The 23,752-nt window shown below is 43.8% G+C and overlaps 1 protein-coding gene across 1 annotated transcript in view; it reads right to left on the reverse strand.

Moving 5' to 3' along the window:
* Positions 1-23,752, reverse strand: part of LOC117393383 (cell division control protein 42 homolog) — a 274,271-nt gene that overhangs the window by 62,760 nt on the left and 187,759 nt on the right. The window lies entirely within an intron of this gene.

Raw genomic sequence — 23,752 nt, forward strand, 5'->3', positions numbered from 1 at the left:
TAACTGGCGCAGCATACAAGGTAAACAGCGCCTTCTACTGGTATTACAGTGATTTAGCCATGGAATAAATCATACCTGCCCCAAATACTGGACCATTAAAATACACAAGATCCCACTTTGTACAACTAATAAGTGTTGGTTTCTAAACTCTGGTTTATAAACTATGAATGTAAAAATTAGATTGGTTACCTCTGTCTCTGTTATAGCGTATTGAGAATGTATATTTGGTTAAAATTATGAAGTTGCTACAAATGGGAAAACAATCACGTGGAACCTTACATTTACCTACTGATATTCCACAGAATAGATGAATTACTTACTTCATTCAATCTAAAAAGAACTGAACGTCTGCGACGACGACGCCTTAAGTCTTCTTCAATTAAATTATGAAGAATGAAAAATAAACACGTCATTAATGTTCTGTCCATTTTGCAGCGATGCTCACACATCCAACGGCGTATAGCTGATTAATCACCTGCTGTCACCTTTTGTAGGCGTAACGTAAGCTACGTAACGTACGTTCAAATACAGCGGTGGAAGTGCGGTCCGTGGTGTAGGGCTGTCCCATTTCAGCAAGATGGCGTCTACACTGAGGAGGGCAGATTCTCCACCGGAACCTTAAAACTGCACTTTGAAGAGCACTTGGAAGGGTCCCTTCAAAGGGTGCATTTGGCGAATTTGGACACGGCCCTAGTCTTACTCATTCGTCTCGGGTGCATTGAAATGGGACAGCCCTTGTCGCGCCGGAAATTACGTAACTGCCCTTCGACGCACACTTCCAATGGTGAATCTAAGGCCATTTTGGCGAATTGAGACACGACCTGCATGTACTCAAAGAATGAGGTCAGCTGACTACCTGAATATACTGAATGATCAGGTTATTCAATGGATTTTTTTCTTCCCTGATGGCACGGGCATATTCCAAGATGACAATGCCAGGATTCATCAGACTCAAATTGTGAATAAGTGGTTCAGGGAGCATGGATTCACACATGGATTGGCCACCACAGAGTCCAGACCTTAACCCCATTGAGAATCTTTGGGATGTGTTGGAGAAGGCCCAGCGGTCACACTCTATCGTCATCAATGCAAGAGCTTGGTAAAAAATTAAGGCATCACTGGATGGAAATAAATCTTTTTTCTCATTGCAGAAGCTCATCGTAATCAAAGCTAAAGGCGGTCCAACCAAATATTAGAGTGTATGACCTTTTTTCTTTGGTGGCGACTTTTTTTTGTCCAGGCAGTGTATAACACAGTTAAAAGATCTGAAACGTTCATTTTGCAGAATAGGACGTTTAATGGAGTCTTCTTCGGTCAAGCTGTAAATTTGCTTCAGTGTACTCACATGGTTTGAATGCCTTGTTTTGTTCTTGTGGAGTTCTGATGGAGTTCAACAGAGACTGCCCATGTCCCATTCTAGGAGTAAATTTCTCATTAAAAAAATAATAAAAAAATAAATAAATAAAAGTTTGCAAGCTAGAGTCAGCTTTGTAAATGGGCACATTTTTATATAGCTCTTGATATCAAGAAACCACTCACCCATTCACACACATCATACGCACATATACATTATACACCAGTGCACACACACACACACACTGGGGTCAGATGGGTTGAGTGTCTTGTCCAAGGACACAACAAAAGCATTCTGTGGGAGCTGGAATCTCCACGTCAACCTGTGGGTTAGTGAGTGTGACCATGGCTCTACTGTGTTTACATCAAGGATTTGAACTGCCAACCTTTGGATCAGTGGATCAGCTCTACCAACTAAGCCACTGTCACCTAGGTCTTATGATTTATGATGTAATGACTATAAGACCTATAAGTGTATTTAAAATCTGTTTCTGAATCTTTATAAACTACTGATTTATTAAAACACTTCAGCAAATCTTGTGTCTTAAATGTGCTTTTGGATTTAAAATCAGAGTGTTTTGGACTTTAGTTTAGCACATCGCTGGTTAGTCTCCCTGACACCTTTGAACTCTTCATATTTGAAATAGGAAGTCTACGGGAAAAATGAAAAGGACGTTTACATTCGGAACCAGAGCTCCATCTCATATCTCAACTCGTCTTGTGGAACTTGTCTTATCCCGCCCCTATTAATTGGTCTTTCTTTGGAGAAAAGTTGTTTTTACTGGACATTTTTGGTGACTCTGACATTCAATAGTTCTCCCTCAGGACTCTCTTGGTGTCAGTCCATGTTATCAAAGGAAAAACGTATTGTTTCAATATCAGTTTTAGTTAATTTTTCAGGCGACCACCAAAAGTATGCAATGTTTTTTTTAATTTGTTAGTGTACTGTACCTTTAAACAGTATCTACTTCTGCATTTAATCACATTACAGGGTTTAGTAAATTGCCTTTTGCCTGTAAAATCCTTAGATAGGCAGTTACAGGGAAGGGCAGCAGTAGCTCAGTTGGTTGAGTGTTTGGCCAGTGATCTGACAGTTTGTGGTTTGAATCCTGCTCTCAACATATACATCATTGGTAGGGTTAGATCCACTGACTCACAGGTTGGCAGTATGATTCCAGCTTGTGTCCTTGGGCAAGACACTCACCCCCAGTGTCTGTGTACACTGGTGTATGAATGGGTGAATGGTCACTTGAATATCTTGAAGGTAGAGAAGGGCTATATAAAAATCATGCCTCACACCAAGAAGGTTTGGTTCGATCCTCGAGTCGCCCAGGCCTTTCTGTGTGGAGTTTTGCATGTTTCTCCCCGTGTCTGGATGGGTTTCCTCCGGGTACTCCGGTTTCCCCCATCAACCAAAACATGAACGCCCTTCGAGACAACTGTTGTTGTGATTTTGGGCGTCACAAAAATAAAATGAATTGAATAAAAATGTGACTGTTTACCAAAGTAAAAAAAAAGAAAAAAAAGTTTTGGAGTGAAGACATTTCCCTGATCATCTAAGGTTACTGGATGACTCTGTCTCCTGTTGACAGAATTTATTTTTTCTTTTACTATGGATCATACTTGGATGACTGAGTAATTATACAGACAACCATTTACACAATTATTTATTATAAATTGCACAAACGTTATTAGGTAAATTAAAATAAAGGACATCTCATTTTATTAAAGCTTTAAACTGTCAGAAATGTCTTCCTTGTGCGTAAATTGTATTTTGGATGGAGTTTTCCATGTTGATATCAGAGGCAGAAGAATTCTGTTTTACAACTCAGAGCTACTTCCTACTCTGTCACCAAACCAAGCCAGAATTATAAGAAAAACATGAAAACTTATCATACACTTCAACTGGCAGGTGATATTCTCATTTAGTGTAACATGCTGTCACTCTTTCTGCACATTAACTTGTTTTCTGTTACTGTGGCAGGGGTCGTGAACTCAACAAAGGTATTTAAGTGATAGAATGGCGCTCCCAAATGGACAATAGAAAGTAATGCAGATAATATTGTAGTCCCCTGTTGTCACACTGTATGCCAGTGGCTCTCAAACCTTTCACCAAATACCACCAAAGATTTAGCTTTCCAAATACCACCAGATCTAAACCCGGTCTATAACAGCACTATTCCAGATCTAATGTAGACTTAGCCAGGTGTATAACAGGCCTATTTAGGGCTACACCATATATAAAAGTGGACTACATAATTTCCACAGTAGTTCTAAACAAGAAATTATGCCAGAGGACTAAAAAAAAAGTATATGAAAAATATTTTAAATAAGGCAAACACATAAACATCTGTCCGTGTACCAACTGGAGGAGCTCACGGACCAGTTTGAGACACTCCAGTTTGAGTTCATTTTAAATAAAAAAAAAATCACCAAAACACCTATATAGTGATGATGATATTACACACACACACATATATATATACATACATAATATATATAAAAACATTTGCAGTGTATTAGCTACCACCTACTTTCTGAATCTGCACAACAAATTCAGTGTTATGTGGAAATTTGTACCAGTGATAACACAAGCTTATTAATCAGTTTATTAAGACATTGGAATAATGTCAGGTGCATGACATAGTTGTCATTGACCAGCAGGTTCCCTTTTGTTGGAGGTCCACACTTCAGACTGCAACTTCTGCAAAAGAGAAAAGTATAGAAATTATAGATTACACCAAAGACCAGCGGTGGATGAAGTACTCAATTTTGTTAGTTAAGTAAAAGTACCGATAGAGGTAAAAAGTTGTTCAAATAACAGCATCACTGGGGGAGAAAATATAATAAATCAACCCAAATAGTTAAGTATTCATTTAAAAATGTGCTTCAAGAGTAAAAAACCTTCGAAATCATATGAAAAGTACTTTCGACTTTTCAGTCCTGTTCAAAAATGTAGTGGAGTAGAAAGTACAAATACCCACTCTCAAATGTAGTGAAGTAAAAAGTATCCACTGTAAAATTTACCTTGCCCAAGTCTTTTACAGTGGTTACCTTCCACCACTGCAAAAGACTGACAGGGTGAAACAAATAATTGCTTTAAGGGTGTATTGCAGATTTCAAACAGTTTTAGGCCATGTACTTTTGTTATACTTTTATGTAGTCATGAAATGAGATGACCGCAAAATTGTATTTTGTAGGAGGAGAACCTATAACCCTGAAGCGGAGCAGCGCCTCAGAGCCTCAAACCGCCTCCGTTTGTCTAGCAGTGTCCAAGAGAAGCTCAGCCACAGAGAGACTAAACCTCAAAACAAAGGACTGCCTTCAACTATGGGTTTATGTGGACAAAGTGTGACAACATAACAGAGCCTAGATCTGTTCATTCAGACTGTTAAGTTTAAACAAGTGTACCCAACTCGCCCTGTTGTGACGCCTAACCTAGACCATTTTTACACAAGAGATGTCCCAGGTGTCAATTTGATCCCCAGTAAATATAGACTATATTGTCATTTGTTTGGCCAAAATACATAAATGCATACATATGCGTGAAAATGAGTCTAAAGCAAAAAAAAAAAAAAAAAAAAAAGCACTGAACAAGTCCTTTAGATCATGACTGACCAACCATCCCAACCCAGGTGTGTCCCAGCTTTTAATTTTGAAACCTGGTCACCCTAGGGCTGTCAAAGTATGACAAATAAGAAAAAAAGATATTTTTTAGAATGATCTTGAGCTTTATTGTAATTATCAGACGAGCATATGGTAAATGGAGCCTGCTGTTGCTCTTTATTCACTGAGGAGACTAAAATCTGGACTCATTTATATTTTAGTTTTTTTTTTAAAAAGACACGTGGATTAAATAAATGCCATTCTTCCACATTGAAGATTTAAGCAATAATGAAGTACAACAAACTGGCAACTTAATAGACAATACCAAAGTAGAGCGACATCGATTTATTTCACGCAATATATAAATCTATAGAAAATAACTATGTGAGTGTATAAAGTGGCATAAAGATAAGGGCATTCCACGCACGTTTTAACTTTAGCGGTCTTATAACGAAAAAGCTTGCATAATTACCGATATTCAAAGAAACCATCTGCGTTTAGAAACGCTTTGGATATGTTCACGCGTGATAACAAGCGTTCTATCGTAAGGATGAAAAGAGATTCTTAAAAGTTTTACCTCCGAAAGCACACTGTATTCACTCACATAGGAGCCGCAGACCGGAAAGGACAAAGGGCACTTCCGGGTGTGTTTTATACACGCGCACCTCCACTAGATGAAGACAAAACACTGCAAAGAAGAAAGGAAAAAGGGTGTGATTAGTTTAATATTGTTTTAAAATGATTCTAATGTTACATTTTCTTTTGATTTGTCTGTGAGGTCTGTTTAAAACAAAATTAAAATAAAATCAGCTGGAAAAGATATTCCATAAAAGTGATTATTTTGATCATCACCAAACCCAGGCAGCCTCACTGCACTCTGATTTAAATACTGCACTATTAAATCTGGATGTATTTAATATAAGACAAATATATTTTTTTGTTTTGTTTTTTTCATTTTGTTTTTTTCTTTTTTTCTTTTTTTTCTTTTTTTTCTTTTTTTTTCTTTTGGGTTTGCTTAAAAGTAACTTCCCCACAATATGTATGTTATTTTTATTTTGGATATTTTTGTTGTACTGAAAAACTTCAGAAACCCTTTCCATGAGCAGGGTTACACTCTTATTTTGGCCTGGCTAACTCCTGCTTATTTACATCTTGTATCTATCTCCACAGAGAATGTTTCAATTTATGGTTTTAACTTTGTATTTCTAAATCATACAGGTGACGCACTACCTCCGGAAAGTTGCATAGTGTTGCTTTAACTATTTTATTGTGTATTGTTATGTACATGTATCTTATCTATGTGTTTTTTGTTGAGACAGTTTGGGCTGAACAGCTGATGTGGGAGAGAGCTTCATGACTCACTGCAGCCTGCTACAATAAAAGCTTTGTAATCAAACACCCCTCTCCACCACAATAAGAGCTTCATGGCGAGACCAGGGTATTCACAATAAGAGATTTATCATAACTATTCACAATAAAAGCTTTGTAATAAAACACCCTGCCCTTCACAATAAGATGAGACTGCTATACACAATAAGAGCTTTGTAAGTATTTCCTCTGGCCCTTCAGAATAAGAGCCTGGGGGGGATCAGCAGACTTCACAGTGAATGGGTTTTTTGTGAGCTGAGATGGGCTGACATTGACGGGTAGTGATGGGACTTTAGGCGCTATTATGGGATCTGAATCTTTTGGATCCAGTCATTTTAAAGAGCTGTTCAAATGACTGGCTCTTTTTATATTTTTTATTTGACATAAGCCTCACCTCTTTGAACTGCCACCTTAACGTGGTAGACCTGATGGGTCTGACTAAGAGCGGTTCAGGAGCCATTTATGATGAGTTTGACAGCAATGCCAGTTATATCACCCGAACTGATGTTCAGGTGACGTAACTAGCAGGTCTCAAAATGTTGTGTTGGCCTAAGGGCCAAACAGCAGTGCAAAATACCCGGCCTTCTTGGAGTGTCTGGGAAGGGTACTAGACAGCACACCGACTGGTGACTCAGTTATTCTGCTGGGAGACAAACAAACAATGAACACAACTTTTTAAACATCAAATGAACTGGTATTAAACCATTTCATGTGCAGATGACAGATTTTGATATTTTTAGGCCCAAGCTCCTATAGGGCTTAAGGCCTGTTGCAGTCTGTTTTCATGAAGGTGTGCACAAAGCCCCCTGCCCTGACTAGAGTATCCTAGCAACCCATGCAACCCATGCCCATGGGATATGCATATTTATTCTTGCTAGCATGTTAGCGTCAACATTGAGTCAATGGGGGAAGCAAATGACAGGCGGGTCATTGACCTTACAGTGACGTGGGGAAAGTTGAGACTTTCAGTAAACGTATAATATGTCGTTCTAATCTTATTGGATATGATGTTTTTGATGAATGAGAGGGTCCCCCGCGCCTTCGGGTCGGGGACAGGTCTCTCACTGTTGTGGCGGCCTACAAGCCAAACAGCAGTGCAGAGTACCCGGACTCTGTTGTTCTCCTGGGGGACTTCAATGCCCATGTGGATAATGATAGTGACACAGAGACACCTGGAGAAGCGTGATTTGGAAGAACGGCCTCCCTGATTTGAACCCGAGCGGTGTTCTGTTATTGGACTTTTGTGCTAGTCACAGTTTGTCCATAACGAACACCTTGTTCGAGCACAAGGGTATCCATCGGTGCACGTGGCACCAGGACAGTCTATGTCGGAGGTCGATGATCGACTTTGTTGTCGTGTCATCTGACCTCAGGCCACGTGTCTTGGACACTCAGATGAAGAGAGGGGCAGAGCTGTCAACCGATCACCACCTGGTGGTGAGTTGAATCCGCTGGCGAAAGAGGAAGCAGACCTGGCAGGCCCAAACTTATCGTCAGGCTCCTGGCGGAGCCTTCTGTTAGGGGGGTCTTCAACCAGGAGAACTTCTCCCTGATCCTGGGGGAGGCTGGGGACATGGACTCCGTGTGGGCCATGTTCTCCACCTCTATTGTTGATGCGGCCGCTTGTAGCTGTGGTCATAACGTCTGCAGTGCTTGTCACGGCAGCAGTCCCCGAACCCGGTGGTGGACACCGTAAGTAAGGGATGCTGTCAAGCTGAAGAAGGAGCCTTGTTGGCTCGTGGGACTCCTGCAGCAGCCGATGAGTACCGGCAGGCCAAGCGTGCAGCCTTGTAGAGGCAAAACCTCGGGGTTGGGAGGAGTTCAGGGAGGCCATGGAGGAGGACTATCGGACAGCCTCAAAGAAATTCTGGTAAACCATCCGACACCTGGGGGGGGGCACTATTTCACCAACACTGTTTACAGTGCGGGTGGAGAGCTGCTGACCTTGACTGGGTATGTTGTCAGGCAGTGTAAGGAATATGTGGAGGATCTCCTCAATCCCCCAGTCACGTCTTCCGAGGAGGAAGCAGAGACTGGGGACCCGGAGGTGGACTCGTTCATCACCCTGGCTGAAATCACCAAGATGGTTCCGAGGTGGTCTCAGGCCATATTCTTTTCTCTGGTTAAGATCTGAAATTCACTATCTTCAAAGGAGTGGTTAGTGTGTAGAGTACATATAACTCAGAGTTTATGCTGCAGTGGATGGTGTGAATTAAACAGGAGGTATTGGTCAGTGTGTGTAGGTTTCCTGAAGACTTAGCACTTTGAGATTTGTTGTTCGAATGTAAAGTGCGCTATAAATAAAATGTATTATTATTATTATTATTATTCTACCTGGAGACCAGTCCTCTCCTATTGTTGCTGCACAATTTAAGAATTCCAGTTTGTTCTCCTTGGCCTCTTCCAGTGTGAACCTGATGTTTGGATCCACAATATTAATATGTGCAGTAAATCTTGAATTTTGATTTTGGTCCAGTTGTCCAGTTGATACATATCCATGTATCGATACCAATTTATGGTTGGAGTGCCAGGAAATGAGATCAACGCGTCCTATTCAAATTGTTCCATATATATCTTAGCCCTAATAGGAGAGACCGGTGAGCCCAAGGTACAGCCGTGGATTTGCCTTCTGAACTTTGCAATGAGTGCAGTGTGTGATATGTGAATGTGTCTCCCTCTCCCTGCTCCCTCTGTCTCTCTGTCTCTCTCCCATCTAAAATTGAGCCATAATTAAAACAAAAAAAACTAGTTCAGAGCTTGTAAGAGTCACACCTGGGCCTGGTCAACACACACACACACACACACACACAAGGTTTAACAAACTCGGAGAGAGGCTTAAGTTATCCTGAGTTTCCCACTAAAGGATTAGCACCAGGAAAAATGTGAAGAATGCAGTTTAGATTGACCTAAACCCGTGAGTTTGTGTTAATTACCAAAAAAGGCAAAACACTGTGTCTTTCTCTGGCAATATCAAAGTATCAAAAAAATATTGATTCCCATGAATTCATACTAGTAACTTTACATTACAGTAGAACAAAGGCAATAGTCTCAGATCAGTCAAACCCATAGACTGTATATATAAAAGAACATAGCTAACCTGCTAGCCACCGTGAGCATGAACGTACGTTCGACAGTTCACTTTCACCCCTCTCTCTGTAACTGCTGCTGCCCGACTGGTCAGGCCCTCTCTTTGCTCCCATTTGCTAAAAATTCAGTCTTGTGTGTCCATATGTGAGCAGCGAGACTGTTAAAACTTGGATTGAAAAGTGTCAAAATAAGATAAATAAACAAAACCTATTATTTTTGGATCAGGAAACAGTGGAAATTTGACAATAAAAGGAATTACCAAGACATAAATCTGCTTCTCCTTTTATAGAAATGTGTTCTCTGCTTTGGAGCCGATCTGAGCCAGGATCTAAGTCAAGAATACCAGGATTTAATGCTTAATAACAAATGCATACTGAAAAGGAAGTGCCTTGCTCAAGGACAAGATCAATAAATCAGTTAAACTACAAACCTTTGGGTTGATGAATGAACACACCAACTAAGGTCAACACTAAACCTGGACTAAAGGCAGAACTAGGATTTAACAAGGACTAGACCAGGACCAGATGCCCTCCCATTCTTCTATATCCCTATGTGTCAGATGCCCTCCCATCCTTCTGTATTTCTGTAGTGCTGAACTGGGATGGGGCAGGTCAAATGTCTGTAGTTAATCTGTGGATGTTGTGGTCTGTCAGATGCCCTCCCAGATCCTGTGGCGTGGTTGGATACAGCCGGATAATGGGCCTTGTCACTAAGAGAAATAATCATTTGTGGATTTGACTCTTGGAGATTTCCATTGTGATGACCTTGGATGACCTGTGGTTTGTCCCTGGTCGTGACCCATACTTACATCAGAAAAACCTTTGTTCTCTGGAGGCCATTTTGAACCAGAGGACTGTGCCATATGACCTGCTTCCTCAAACCTGCACTGTCTCTGCACTGGTACAACTGCTGGAATTTGCTGTTTAACTCTCAGATTGCAGATGTGTTGACCTGGTGTATGGTTAATATCTCTATAATCACTGGGACTATCCAAAGGAAACAAAAACTGGCACAAAGTTCAACGTCTTCTCTGTCAGTATAGATAAACAAAACAGTTGTTATTTTTTCTTTGTTTTTTTCATAATAGCTTCAGAAAGCAGTGTCATTATTAAGCCCCAAAGGTATGATGACTTGTCAGTTGAAAGGACTTTAATCCATAAGATTAGTATGACAAGTCTGTGGCACCAGCCCCAAACAAATAATGACAAGGTTAAGCTTTGTGGAAAAACATACCTGGAGTAGTAATCCAAAGTCATCTTCTCTGAGCCTCAAATACAGTTGTCCCTTACAATATCATGGTTCACTTTTCGCGACCTCATTTCGCTGATTTTTCTGGTGCAATTTTGAATGCTTTTTACAGCATATGAACGTGCATTGTGTTCTGTGTCCTGATTTGCTAAGGGACTGTAGACCATTGTCAATCAGTCTCCTCCGTGTCGTGTCTCCTGTACAGTACAGAATGTGTTTAGCTTGCTGTATGTTTGCAAGTTTTTTCCCCAACAGAACCCACAATGCCGATGAAACATTCTGCACCAACAAAGGCACCTATGAAGGTTTGAACTTTGAGAATGTTTAAACGAGAGAGAAATGTGAGAAAATGTTAATGCCTGTCTGAGAAAAGTGTATAAAGTGTGCGGTGAGGAGTTTTATGTAATCCCCGCGATAAACAAGGGACCACTGTATACTCCGTCTGCAATTTGCCCTTTCAGTTGCATTGTAGATAAAACTTCAGACTTCTCCTTTGCAGTTTTTAAGAGCGTAAACCATCACCAGACTCATTCTGTGATCAAATTGTGTTCACAACAAAGTTTGGAAATTTCTTTCAAAAACAGTGAATCTCCCATAAGCTTATATAGGTCAGCCTCCGTCTGAAATTATGACATCATCCAGTTCTATAACAATAGGTATTACTTTTCCTGAATCTCTCAAAAACAAATACAGACCTTTAACCTTTGTAAGAAACACATATTCTACATTCTTGTGGCTTTAATTCTTTAAACATAATTTTGTATTTCACATTTTCTGCATTTGCAAAGCTTTCACACCTCACTGCAAGAGAGTTCTGGGTTCGACTCCCAGGCATCCCTGTGTGGAGTTTGGATATTCTCCCTTTGTCAGAGTGGACTTCTTCCGGACACCCATCAACCATAAAACATGCATAATAGAAAAGACATCCAGCTAAGGTAGTCTTCACCAAGATTAACTCAACATCTGGAGATAGGTTCCACTGCTCCTGGCAGATTTAACCCAGAGACACTGAAGGATTGGTCAAATGCATGTTTAACCCGGAGACACTGAAGGTTACGTCAAATGGTACATTTCTCTACAGGTAAAGTGTACCTTAAACTGCTGTCAGCAAGGGGAATCAAGCAGGGGAAAGTAAATAATAGCTTCCATGAAAGCTATGCTAATAGACCCATGTGTTTGTTGTAAAATGAGTCTGGTGATGGTTTATGCTCTTAAAAACTGCACAGGAGAAGTCTGGAGTTTTATCTACAATGCAACTAAATGGGCAAATTGCAAATGGATCATATTTGAGGCTCAGAGAAGATGACTTAGGATTAATACAACTCCAGGTATGCTTTTGACGAGTAGACATATTTCAAAGCTCAAAACACATTTTGCATAATATGTGGTCACAAATCCCCTCCCCGAACCGCCACCTTAACGTGGTGGAGGGGTTTGAGCACCCGAATGATCCTGGGAGCTATGTTGTCGGGGGCTTCATGCCCCTGGTAGGGTCACCCATGGCAAACAGGTCCTCGGAGACGGGTCTGACTAAGAGCGGTTCAGAAGCCCTTCATGAAGAAAAATACAACAAGGCAGTTTACGTCGCCCGGACTGGCGTTACCGGGGCCCCACCCTGGAGCCAGGCCTGGGGTGGGTGCTCGGCAGCGAGCGCCTGGTGGCCGGGCCTTTCCCCACGGGGCCCGGTCGGGCCCAGCCCGAAGAAACGACGTGGGGGCCGTCCTCCCGTGGACCCACCACCTGCGGGAGGAGCCATGAGGGGCGGGTGCGGAGAGATCCGGGTAGCAGTCGAAGGCGGGGACCTCGACGACCGGATCTCCGGACATGGAGACTAGCTCTGGGGACATGGATGTCACCTCGCTGGGGGGGAAGGAGCCTGAGCTTGTGCGGGAGGTTGAGCGTTTACCGGCTAGATATAGTCGGCCTCACCTCCACGCACAGCTTGGGCTCTGGAACCATCTTCTTGAGAGGGGTTGGACCTCTCCATTTCTCTGGCGTTGCCCGCGGGGAGCGGCGGCGAGCTGGTGTGGGCTTGCTCATTGCCCCACAGCTCAGCCACTGCGTGTTGGGGTTCACTCCGGTGAACGAGAGGGTCGCGTCCCTGCGCCTTCGGGTCGGGGACAGGTCTCTCACTGTTGTGTCGGCCTACGGGCCAAACAGCAGTGCAGAGTACCCGGCCTTCTTGGAGTCCCTGGGAGGGGGTACTAGACAGTGCACCAACCGGGGACTCCGTTGTTCTCCTGGGGGACTTCAACGCCCATGTGGGTAACGACAGTGACACTTGGAGGGGCGTGATTGGGAGGAACGGCCTCCCCGATCTGAACCCGAGCGGTGTTTTGTTATTGGACTTCTGTGCTAGTCACAGCTTGTCCATAACAAACACCATGTTCGAGCACAAGGGTGTCCATCGGTGCACATGGCACCAGGACACTCTAGGTCGGAGGTCGATGATCGACTTTGTTGTCGTGTCATCTGACCTCCGACCGCGTGTCTTGGACACTCGGGTGAAGAGAGGGGCTGAGCTGTCAACTGATCACCACCTTGGTGGTGAGTTGGATCCGCTGGCGGAGGAGGAAGCCGGACAGACCTGGCAGGCCCAAGCGTATTGTGAGGGTCTGCTGGGAACGTCTGGCGGAGCCCTCTGTCAGGGGGGTCTTCAACTCCCGCCTCCGGGAGAGCTTCTCCCTGATCCCGGGGGAGGTTGGAGACATGGACTCCGAGTGGGCCATGTTCTCCACCTCTATTGTTGATGCGGCTGCTCGTAGCTTGTGGTCGTAAGGTCTGTGGTGCTTGTCGCGGCGGCAATCCCCGAACCCGGTGGTGGACACCGGAAGTAAGGATGCCGTCAAGCTGAAGAAGGAGTCCTATCGAGCCTTGTTGGCTCGTGGGACTCCTGAGGCAGCTGATGAGTACCGGCAGGCCAAGCGTGCCGCGGCTCGGGCAGTCACAGAGGCAAAAACTCGGGGTTGGGAGGAGTTCAGGGGAGGCCATGGAGGAGGACTATCGGACGGCCTCAAAGAGATTCTGGCAAACCGTCCGACGCCTCAGGAGGGGAAAGCAGTGCTTCACCAACACTGTTTACAGTGCGGGTGGAGAGCTGCTGACCTCGACTGGGGATGTTGTCGGGCGGTGGAAGGAATACTTTGAGGATCTCCTCAATCCCACTGTCACGTCTTCCGAGGAGGAAGCAGAAACTGGGGACCCGGAGGCGGACTCGTCCATCACCCTGGCTGAAGTCACTGAGGTGGTTGGCAAGCTCCTCGGTGGCAAGGCTCCGGGGGTGGATGAGATCCGTCCTGAGTACCTCAGGTCTCTGGATGTTGTGGGACTGTCTTGGCTGACACGTCTCTGCAACATCGCGTGGCGGTCGGGGACAGTACCTGTGGAATGGCAGACCGGGGTGGTGGTCCCTCTGTATAAAAAGGGGGACCGGAGGGTGTGTTCCAATTACAGGGGAATCACACTCCTCAGCCTTCCCGGTAAGGTCTATTCCAGGGTGCTGGAGAGGAGAATCCGACCGATAGTCGAACCTCGGATTCAGGAAGAGCAGTGTGGTTTTCGTCCTGGTCGTGGAACACTGGACCAGCTCTATACTCTCCATCGGGTCCTCGAGGGCTCATGGGAGTATGCCCAACCAGTCCACATGTGTTTTGTGGATCTGGAGAAGGCATTCGACCGTGTCCCTCGTGGTGTCCTTTGGGGGGTGCTCTGGGAGTATGGGGTCCGGGGCTCTTTGCTAAGGGCTGTCCGGTCCCTGTATGACCGGAGCAGGAGCTGTGTTCGCATTGCCGGCAGTAAGTCAGACCTGTTCCCAGTGCATGTTGGACTCCGCCAGGGCTGCCCTTTGTCACCGGTTCTGTTCATTATATTTATGGACAGAATTTCTAGGCGCAGTCAGGGCTGGAGGGGGCCTGGTTTGGGAACCACAGGATTTCATCTCTGCTGTTTGCAGATGATGTTGTCCTGATGGCTTCTTCGAGCCAGGACCTGCAGCAGGCACTGGGGCGGTTTGCAGCCGAGTGTGAAGCGGCTGGGATGAGAATCAGCTCCTCCAAATCCGAGGCCATGGTTCTCGACCGGAAAAAGGTGGTTTGCTCTCTCCGGGTGGGTGGTGAGTCTCTGCCCCAAGTGGAGGAGTTCAAGTATCTCGGGGTCTTGTTCACGAGTGAGGGAAGGATGGAGCGTGAGATTGACAGGCGGATCGGTGCAGCGTCTGCAGTGATGCGGTCGCTGTATCGGTCCGTTGTGGTAAAGAAGGAGCTGAGCCGGAAGGCGAAGCTCTCGATTTACCGGTCAATCTACGTTCCTACCCTCACCTAGGGTCATGAGCTTTGGGTAATGACCGAAAGGACAAGGATCGCGGATACAAGCGGCTGAAATGGGCTTCCTCCGCAGAGTGGCCGGGCGCACCCTTAGGGATAGGGTGAGGAGCTCGGTCACACGGGAGGAGCTCGGAGTAGAGCCGCTGCTCCTACACGTTGAGAGGAACCAGCTGAGGTGGCTCGGGCATCTGCTCAGGATGCCTCCTGGACGCCTCCCTAGGGAGGTGTTCTGGGCATGTCCCACCGGGAGGAGGCCCCGGGGAAGACCCAGGACACGCTGGGGGACTATGTCTCTCGGCTGGCCTGGGAACGCCTTGGGGTCCCACCGGAGGAGCTGGAGGACGTGTCCGGGGTGAGGGAAGTCTGGGAGTCCCTGCTTAGACTGCTGCCCCCGCGACCCAGCCCCGGATAAGCGGAAGAAAATGGATGGATGGATGGATGGATGGATGTGGTCACAAATGGAAAATCCCCCATGTTTTTGCAAGGATCTGAACCAATAAGACATTTTACAGACAGTGTTCTGATGACTCATGTTTGGAGATGAGATTCTGACAATAAGTAGAGATATTACTCATATACCAGCTGCTTTGAAACAGCGGTGGGGAGGAATGTTACTTTTAGTTGAATCACCTTTTAAACAGCTTTTACGTGAGAGTAGTTTTCAGGGTCCATACTTTAACACCTACTTGAGTAATACATTGTACAGTGTTACAGTACTCTTAATTGAGTAATATATAGTACAGTGTAACAGTAGCCTTAATTGAGTAATATATTGTGCAGCGCAGAGATACTCTACTGGTGAGTAAGTCAATGTGTACATTGTGAGTAAGTCTACATGTGACAAAAGCTTTATGTAACAATATGAAATGATTTGAACATTTGCATTTCTTGCAGCTCCTTCAGATATGATTTAGTTTCTATCATTTCTGTGCCTATTCTTTGAAAAGGATAGACACAAAAATTATAGATTTTGTGCATTGTTTTATTAAAGTTTTGTCCTTCCAATTCCATTAATTTTAATCAGATAAGATGATACCTCCAGATAGTTTTTCCAGTGGTACACTTACACATTCAGACCATGTGAGTTCACTGAAACATATTCACAGCTTGACAGAAGAAGACTCCATTAAATGTCCTATTCTGCAAAATGAAAGTTTCAGATCTTTTAACTATGTTATACACTGCCTGGCTAAAAAAAATTACGGCAGTGTAGTTGTTTCCTTCTCATTGACTGTCTGAAGTTGCATTTAGAGTGATTTGTGCATTTTTCATCGCCGTAGTTCCAATTTACCATTTTCACTGCCACTGGTACATGCCCACTGTGACCTAGTTGACAATTTGGCTGTGTCACATAGTTTGGTACAAATGAAAAAAGTATTGTTATGTTCAGCTCTCCATAGGACGGACCAGCAACTACCGTACATGGCTCTTTGTTGTGCTGTTTTAGATCAATACTGTAATTTAAAATGTATAAATTATAACATAATGACCCAAGTGTGCCATAGATTATACTCATACACTGTAGATGACACAAGCACAATATGTTTGTTCTAAAAATCTTGATTGGTAGATTGGTGATGTTCTGAACATGTTTCTTATTATTCTGTGTTGATGTTCTCCTCATGACCTCCTCTCTTCAAACTCTCTGTTAAATAACATAGATCCAATCTAAAATTAGACCCAGAAACATGTACTCTGCCTGGACACGCCACAGGAGAGGAGCCTGGGAACCGCAGAGCTAAAACAATATGAGGACTACATCTGCAGAGGGCTATCACAGGGCAAAGGGGAGTACTTTTACAGAGAGATATTTTGGAGCAGTTTTGAATCAGAATCAGAAGACTTTTATTGCCATCGTCTGTGAACATAGTTCACAAACTAGGAACTTGGTGCGGTGATAAAGTGCAACATAAACACACTGAATAAATACAAATACAAATAAGAGCATTCACAGGGTTAAAAAAGATGTGCTTAAAATAAAATACTTATAGTATATAGTATCAGTTCCAGACATCCTTGTCTCTGGAGAACGGTTGCGATTGTCCGACAATACAAATATCTCGGAATTCTAATAGACTCAAAATTATCTTTCAAATCCCACATTAATAAAATATATATATAAAATTCAGTATTCGCAACTTCAAACACATTCGGCATCAAATGTCCACCCAAGCAACTAAAATGTTCATGCACGCCATGATTGTCTCTCACATTACAGACTGTTTAACTGTCTGGTCCCTGGCAAATACCACAACACTGAAACCTCTGCAATCACCCTACAAGTGAACTGTTAAAATTCTGGATAAAAAACCAAGCCATTTTCACCACCACCATACTCCAAAAATACCATTTACTCCACCACTCAGTCAGTTTTTCTCCATCAGAACCACCAGCCACAGTAGAACTATAGGAGCAGCACGAGGAGGCTGCATCATCCCCCTCAGGAAAAGTTCCTTTGGGCAAACAGCTTTTTCTGTTTGTGCTACCTCAGATTGGAACCTCACACCGACAACCATCAGATCCGCTAACACTTACCACACCTTTAAAATACAGTTAAAACAAGGGCTAACTGCAAACCAGATCTGTGAACATTGACTTTATCCACTGTCGCTGCCCCCTGCTGGCCTCTTGCCCTGTGTCTGTGTTGAATGATTGTTGTGAGTCTGCCACTTTATGTAAGAGTGTATATATTTCTCGACTGTTTTCTATGTATTTATTGTATTGTAATTTTCACTCTTATTTTTAGGTGTTTTGAGGTGGACAGTATCTGCAGTCAAGGGACGACGGATTAAAAATAGCCTTTGGCTAATTCTGGCATATTTACAGAAATGTCGATTAATATGCACTGTCCCTGAAATAAATAAATAAATAGGTAGAAAATATATACAACAGCAGCATCAGAACAACTGTGCAAACATGATTTATTAAAGTGACCGGTATTATAAAGTGTCCAGTTTTGTGCAGATATTATGAAGCATGTGTGTCAAACTCAAGGCCCGCAGGCCAAATGCGGCCCGCCACATCATTTATGTGGCCCGCGAGAAGGTAAATTAAAAGGCATGACTATTATTTCAAAATAAATCTATGCTGCTTTAATGTGTACATTAACCATAAACTAATTAGATTTTCCCTACAAGTGGAAATGAGAAATATTTGCAAATAATGATCCCAAAATGTTCAGGAAGAGGAAAATTGTAGGAATTTAAGCTAGTTTCAAGAAAGGTGAAGGTGAATATAAGTTTGTGCTTCAAGGAGAAAAACCTGTATGCTTTTTTTGTTATGAGGCGGGGTCGGTTGTGAAAGAAACAGTCTACATCGGCATTTTGACTCCAAACACGGAGCGAAGTGTGCAAAAGTTAGCCTTCAAGAAAAATAACAAACTGTACAATAATTAAAAGGCTGTTTTTGAAGCAGTGCTGATGGTCTGTGAGCAGGTGTGCTCCGATACACACTTTTAAAATGTCTGTGTAACTGTGTATCCCTGATAAAAGGACATGTAATATTTGCAACTTGAGTTATTTAACAAGTTGAAAAGTAGTTGCATTTAGTTTACATGACATTTGGTTACATTTAGTGCCATTTACACTGCCTCACAGTTATATCTGGCCATTTTGCTGATGTGGCCCTCGGTGAAAATGAGTTTGACACCCCTGTTATAAAGTGTTCATAAGACAAACGGCAGAGGGAAAGAAACTGTTCTATGACGAGACGTTCTGGTCCCAATGGACCATAGCCTCCTGCCAGAGGGAAGTGGCTCAAATAGTCCATGTGCAGTGTGAGAAGTGTCAGCTGCTATACGGCCTAGCTCGCCCCCGAGTCCTGGAGACGTACAAGTCCTGTAGAGATGGAAGGCTGCAGCCAATCACCTTCTCAGCAGAGCGCACAATGGGCTGCGGTCTATGTCTGTCCCTGGCAGTGGCAGGGGAGCTGTGACTTTCCTGAAGTCCACAATAATGTCCACTGTCTTCTGTGTGTTGAGCTCCAGGTTGTTGCTGCTGCACCAGGACACCAGCCGGTCCACCGGTAGGCAGACTCATCGCTGTCCGAGATGAGCCCGATGAGGGTGGTGTCATCTGCAAACTTAACCAGTTTGACGGAGTCATGGCTGGAGGTGCAGCAGTTGGTGTACAGGGAGAAGAGTAGGGGAGAAAGTACACAGCCCCGTGGAGCTCCTGTGCTGATAGTCCGAGTGTCCGAGACATTCTTCCCCAGCCGCACGTGCTGCCTCCGCTTCGTTAGGAAGTCAGTAATCCACCTGCAGGTGGAGTCAGGCATTTTGAGCTAAGTGAGCTTGTCCTGGAGCAGAGCAGGGAGGATGGTGTTGAATGCAGAGCTGAAGTCCACAAACAGGATCCTGGCGTAGGTTCCTGGGGAGTCCAGATGCTGGAGGATGAAGTGAAGGGCCAGGTTAATGGCGTCATCTACAGACCGATTGGCTCTGTAGGCAAACTGCAGAGGGTCCAGGAGGGGGGAGGTGAAGGACTTGAGGTGGTGCAGGACCAGGCACTCGAATAACTTCATGACTACAGACGTCAGCGCCACAGGTCTGTGGTCATTAAGTCCAGTGATCCTGGGCTTCTTGGGGACGTTGACAATGGTGGACAGCTTGAAGCAGTCTGGGACGTGACAGGGAGGGGTTAAAGATGTCGGTGAAGACAGGAGCCAGTTCCTCAGCACAGTGTCGAAGGGTGGAAGGAGAGACACCGTCCGGGCCTGGGGTCTTACAGGGGTTTTGCTTCCTGAAAAGTTTAGTTAGGTCCTGCTCCAAAACTGTGAGGGCAGTGGGGGAGGAGGAGGGGTCCAAGATGGGTTTGGCTGTAATGTCCATGATGGTGAGGGAGGAGGAGGAGGGGTGTAAGACCTCAAACCTCGCATAAAAGCTATTTAACTTTTCTGCTAATTGTTTGTTGTCCACGGCGGGAGGGGCTTTGGGCCTGTAATTGGCGATTTGCCTAAGCCCTCTCTAGACAGAAGCAGAGTCGTTGGTGGAGAAATGCTGTTCTAGATGTCTATTGTACTTCGCTTTAACCTTTTCCACCTCTTTGCTAAATGCATACTTGCAATGCCTGTAGCCTTCACGATCTTCTGCCCTGTAAGCCATCTCCTTTTCCCTCCTCAGATTTCTCAGTCTGGATATGAACCAGGTTTTATCGTTGTTAAAAGTCACCCTGGTACTGATGCTGTCCTCACAGAATGTATGACGTCACACAGTGTCTGTGTACTCATCCAAACTTTCTGTGGCAGAAAGTTTGGAAAGTTTTCTGTGGAAGTCCTCACAGCAGGTTTGGAGAGTTTCAGTCATTGTTTGTAAGCAGGGATGAGGTGAACCATGACGTGATCAGAGAATCCTAAAGCAGCGCGGGGCATGGCTCTGTAGGCTCCACTGACCGTTGTCAATGATTGAACAATGATCCAGCATCTTCTGCTCTCTCGTCGGGCATTTAATAAACTATTTACACTTGGCAGTTCCTGGCTCAGATTTCCCTTATTAAAATCCCCCAGTAAATAGTCCAGGAAGGGTCGCTCCACAGTCAGAATCTGCTCCGTGAGCACGCATTGGGCCTCATGCTTGTTTGCGCATGGTGGGATGTAAACAGCGGTCAGAATGAATGAAGTGAACTCACGTTGAGAATGGGAGGGCATCTGACACACAGGGATACAGACGGATGGGAGAGCATCTGACAGCCCTCTCATCTCACAGCTAGAAGATCTCCGGTTCAATTCTCAGAAAATTTGTAACACTGTAATGTTACAATGTCATTTGAAACATAGAAAGCAGTGGTTTGATGGTTTGAAAAATGCATTGGCATTGCACACTGCTTCTGTAAATAGATATTTATTAGTTTCAGCTTTAGTCCCAGTTTAATCCCAATTTAGTCCCAGTTTTCAGGTGGTCTATGTACAAGTGTAAACCATAATTACCATGGCAACAGTGCAAAATTTTCATCATTCTGAAACCAATGAATACACAGAATCATAGGATTCTACGGGTGAATGGTTAGCCATCTCATTTCACAGCTAGAAGGTCCCAGGTTCAGTTCTCAGATCATGTGTAATACTGTAATGTCATGATGTCATCTGAAACATAGTTCTCTAAAAAGATTTATTTTTAGTAGCCCTCATTTACATAAAACATCAACTACTAGATAAATGTTTCAGTGAATGTGGCCTTTTCAAAACAATAGAAACATGGTGATCTAAATATTTGATGTGTTAGCAATTAATATCCCATAGTAAAATAGCCCCTCTTTAATACCCCATAGAAGTAAAATAGCCCCTCTTTAATACCCCATAGAAATAAAATAGCCCCTAAGAGTTGTGAGGTTTAGTTGGTTCTTAGGAAACAAGATCGTCTGAAGTGGGCTCACTCTGGACTTGTTTTGGAAATGTTTTGGAGTTGTTTTTGTGACTCTGTTTGGGCAGATGTGGAGTTACAGTTCATGGTGACGGGCGCAGACAGCTGAGAGTCAGAATCAACAAAAAACATGTAAGAGAGAACAGGGACATATAAGAGAAGCAGAAACAAAGAGGAGAGGAAAGACGTTGGGGTTATCAACCCTGGAAATCCCTGGAACATTTTGTGCACTCCTCAAATACTATGAGGGTTTTTGTGAATAAGTGTTTGTATAGATTATATCTACAGAGGTAACCCCTCATATCCCTCATACGCACACTCAGATGTTCAGATCAAGAACACAAGGGCAGGAGGGAGTTGAACCATCAATAAGGTGAAAGTATTACACTGCATTCAGAAAGTGGTGTCAGGGGCGTTGGGTTTAGATGAAAGTCTATGAGGGACACATGTCTGTACGCTGCTCCAATGTTTAAAATACACACAAAAAAGTCACCACCTGGATTTAACTAAGCAAATAGGTACAAACCTCCCGCAAGTCTAGATACAGCAACAGTATGTGCTCAAAGAATGAGGTCAGATGACTACCTGAATATACTGAATGACCAGGTTATTCCATCAATGGATTTTTTCTTCCCTGACGGCACGGGCACATTCCAAGATGACATTGTCAGGATTCATCGGGCCCAAATTATGAAAGAGTGATTCAGGGAGCATGAGACATCAGCAAGAGAGTCCAGACCTTAACCCCATTGAGAATCTTTGGGATGTGCTGGAGAAGGTTTTGTGTTGCGGTCAGATTCTGCCATCAACAATGCAAGATCTTGGTGAAAAATTAATGCAACGCTAGATGGAAATAAATCTTGTGACACTGGAGAAGCTTATTGAGACAATGCCACAGCGAATGTGTGCCGTACTCAAAGCTAAGATGGTCCAACGAAATATTAGAGTGTGACCTTTTTTTTTTTAGCCAGGCAGTGTATAAATGTGTCTTGTTCAAGGTATTTGTTATGAAAACATTGACTAGTCCTCATTCATGAATTTGTCACTGCTCTCCGCTGTCACCTTGGTAAGAGGTCAAAGGTCATCTCATCCTGGCAACTCCAATATCAACCCTGGAAATCCCTGGAACATTTTGTGCATTCTTCATTCACTCCAAACATACTATTGTAGCCACAGTTGGGCCAGGACAGACTGACAGAAGTGAAGCTGGCAATCTGTGCCTTTGGTCCCTCCCACTGTCAACACACTCACCACTTTCTTACTATGTGGGTGAAGTGTCTTGGACACAACAAGGATACAACTTTCAGTCTATATGGTAAATATATATTTTTTTTTTTAAAGATAAAAAAAAAACACACACACAAAAAAAAAAAAACATGTGTAAGTCTGAGCAACATGGCCTGTAGCCTGGTGTGCCCTATGCTGTAGTTACATAACAGTTCTGATACTGGCAGTCTCTAATTCCTCTCATGTGAGAACAAGGAATGTGATTTAAAGAGTTCACATGAAAATCAGCTGAAACAAACTGAGCACAGAGGTCATGAGAGAGACCAGGGTGCTTAATCACTACAGAGAGCACAAGAGGTGAAGAGGGAGACCAAAGAGTCTAAACACGGCAAGGAGGTGAAGAGAGAGACCAGAGCATTTAAATACTGCAGAGAGCACAGAGAGGTGAGGAGAGAGACCAGAGCATTTAAAGACTGCAGGGAACACAGACAGGTGAAGAGAGAGAGACCAGGATGTGTAAATATTGCAGAGAGGTGAAGCAAGAGACAAGGATGTTTAAATACTGCAGAGAGGTGGAGAGAGACCAGGATATTTAAATACTGCAGTGAGGTGAAGAGAGAGATCAGGCTGTTTAAATACTGCAGAGAGGTAAAGAGAGAGCCCATGGTGTTTAAATACTGCAGGGAGCACAGAGAGGTGAAGAGAGAGTCCAGATGTTTAAATACTGCAGAGAGGTGAAGGGAGACACCAAAGCGTTTAAATACTCCAGAGAGGTGAAGAGAGAGACCAAAGAGTTTAAATACTACAGAGAGGTGAAGAGAGAGACCAAGAGCGACAGAGCGTTTAAATACTGCAGTATTTAAACGCTCTGTCGCTCTGTTAAATACTGCAGTATTTAAACGCTCTGTCGCTCTTGCTCTCTCTTCTCTCTGTAGTATTTAAACTCTTTGGTCTCTCTCTTCACCTCTCTGGAGTATTTAAACGCTTTGGTGTCTCCCTTCACCTCTCTGCAGTATTTAAACATCTGGACTCTCTCTTCACCTCTCTGTGCTCCCTGCAGTATTTAAACACCATGGGCTCTCTCTTTACCTCTCTGCAGTATTTAAACAGCCTGATCTCTCTCTTCACCTCACTGCAGTATTTAAATATCCTGGTCTCTCTCCACCTCTCTGCAGTATTTAAACAT

This window comes from Periophthalmus magnuspinnatus, chromosome 11 (assembly GCF_009829125.3).
Source record: "Periophthalmus magnuspinnatus isolate fPerMag1 chromosome 11, fPerMag1.2.pri, whole genome shotgun sequence".
Classification (NCBI taxonomy): domain Eukaryota; kingdom Metazoa; phylum Chordata; class Actinopteri; order Gobiiformes; family Gobiidae; genus Periophthalmus; species Periophthalmus magnuspinnatus.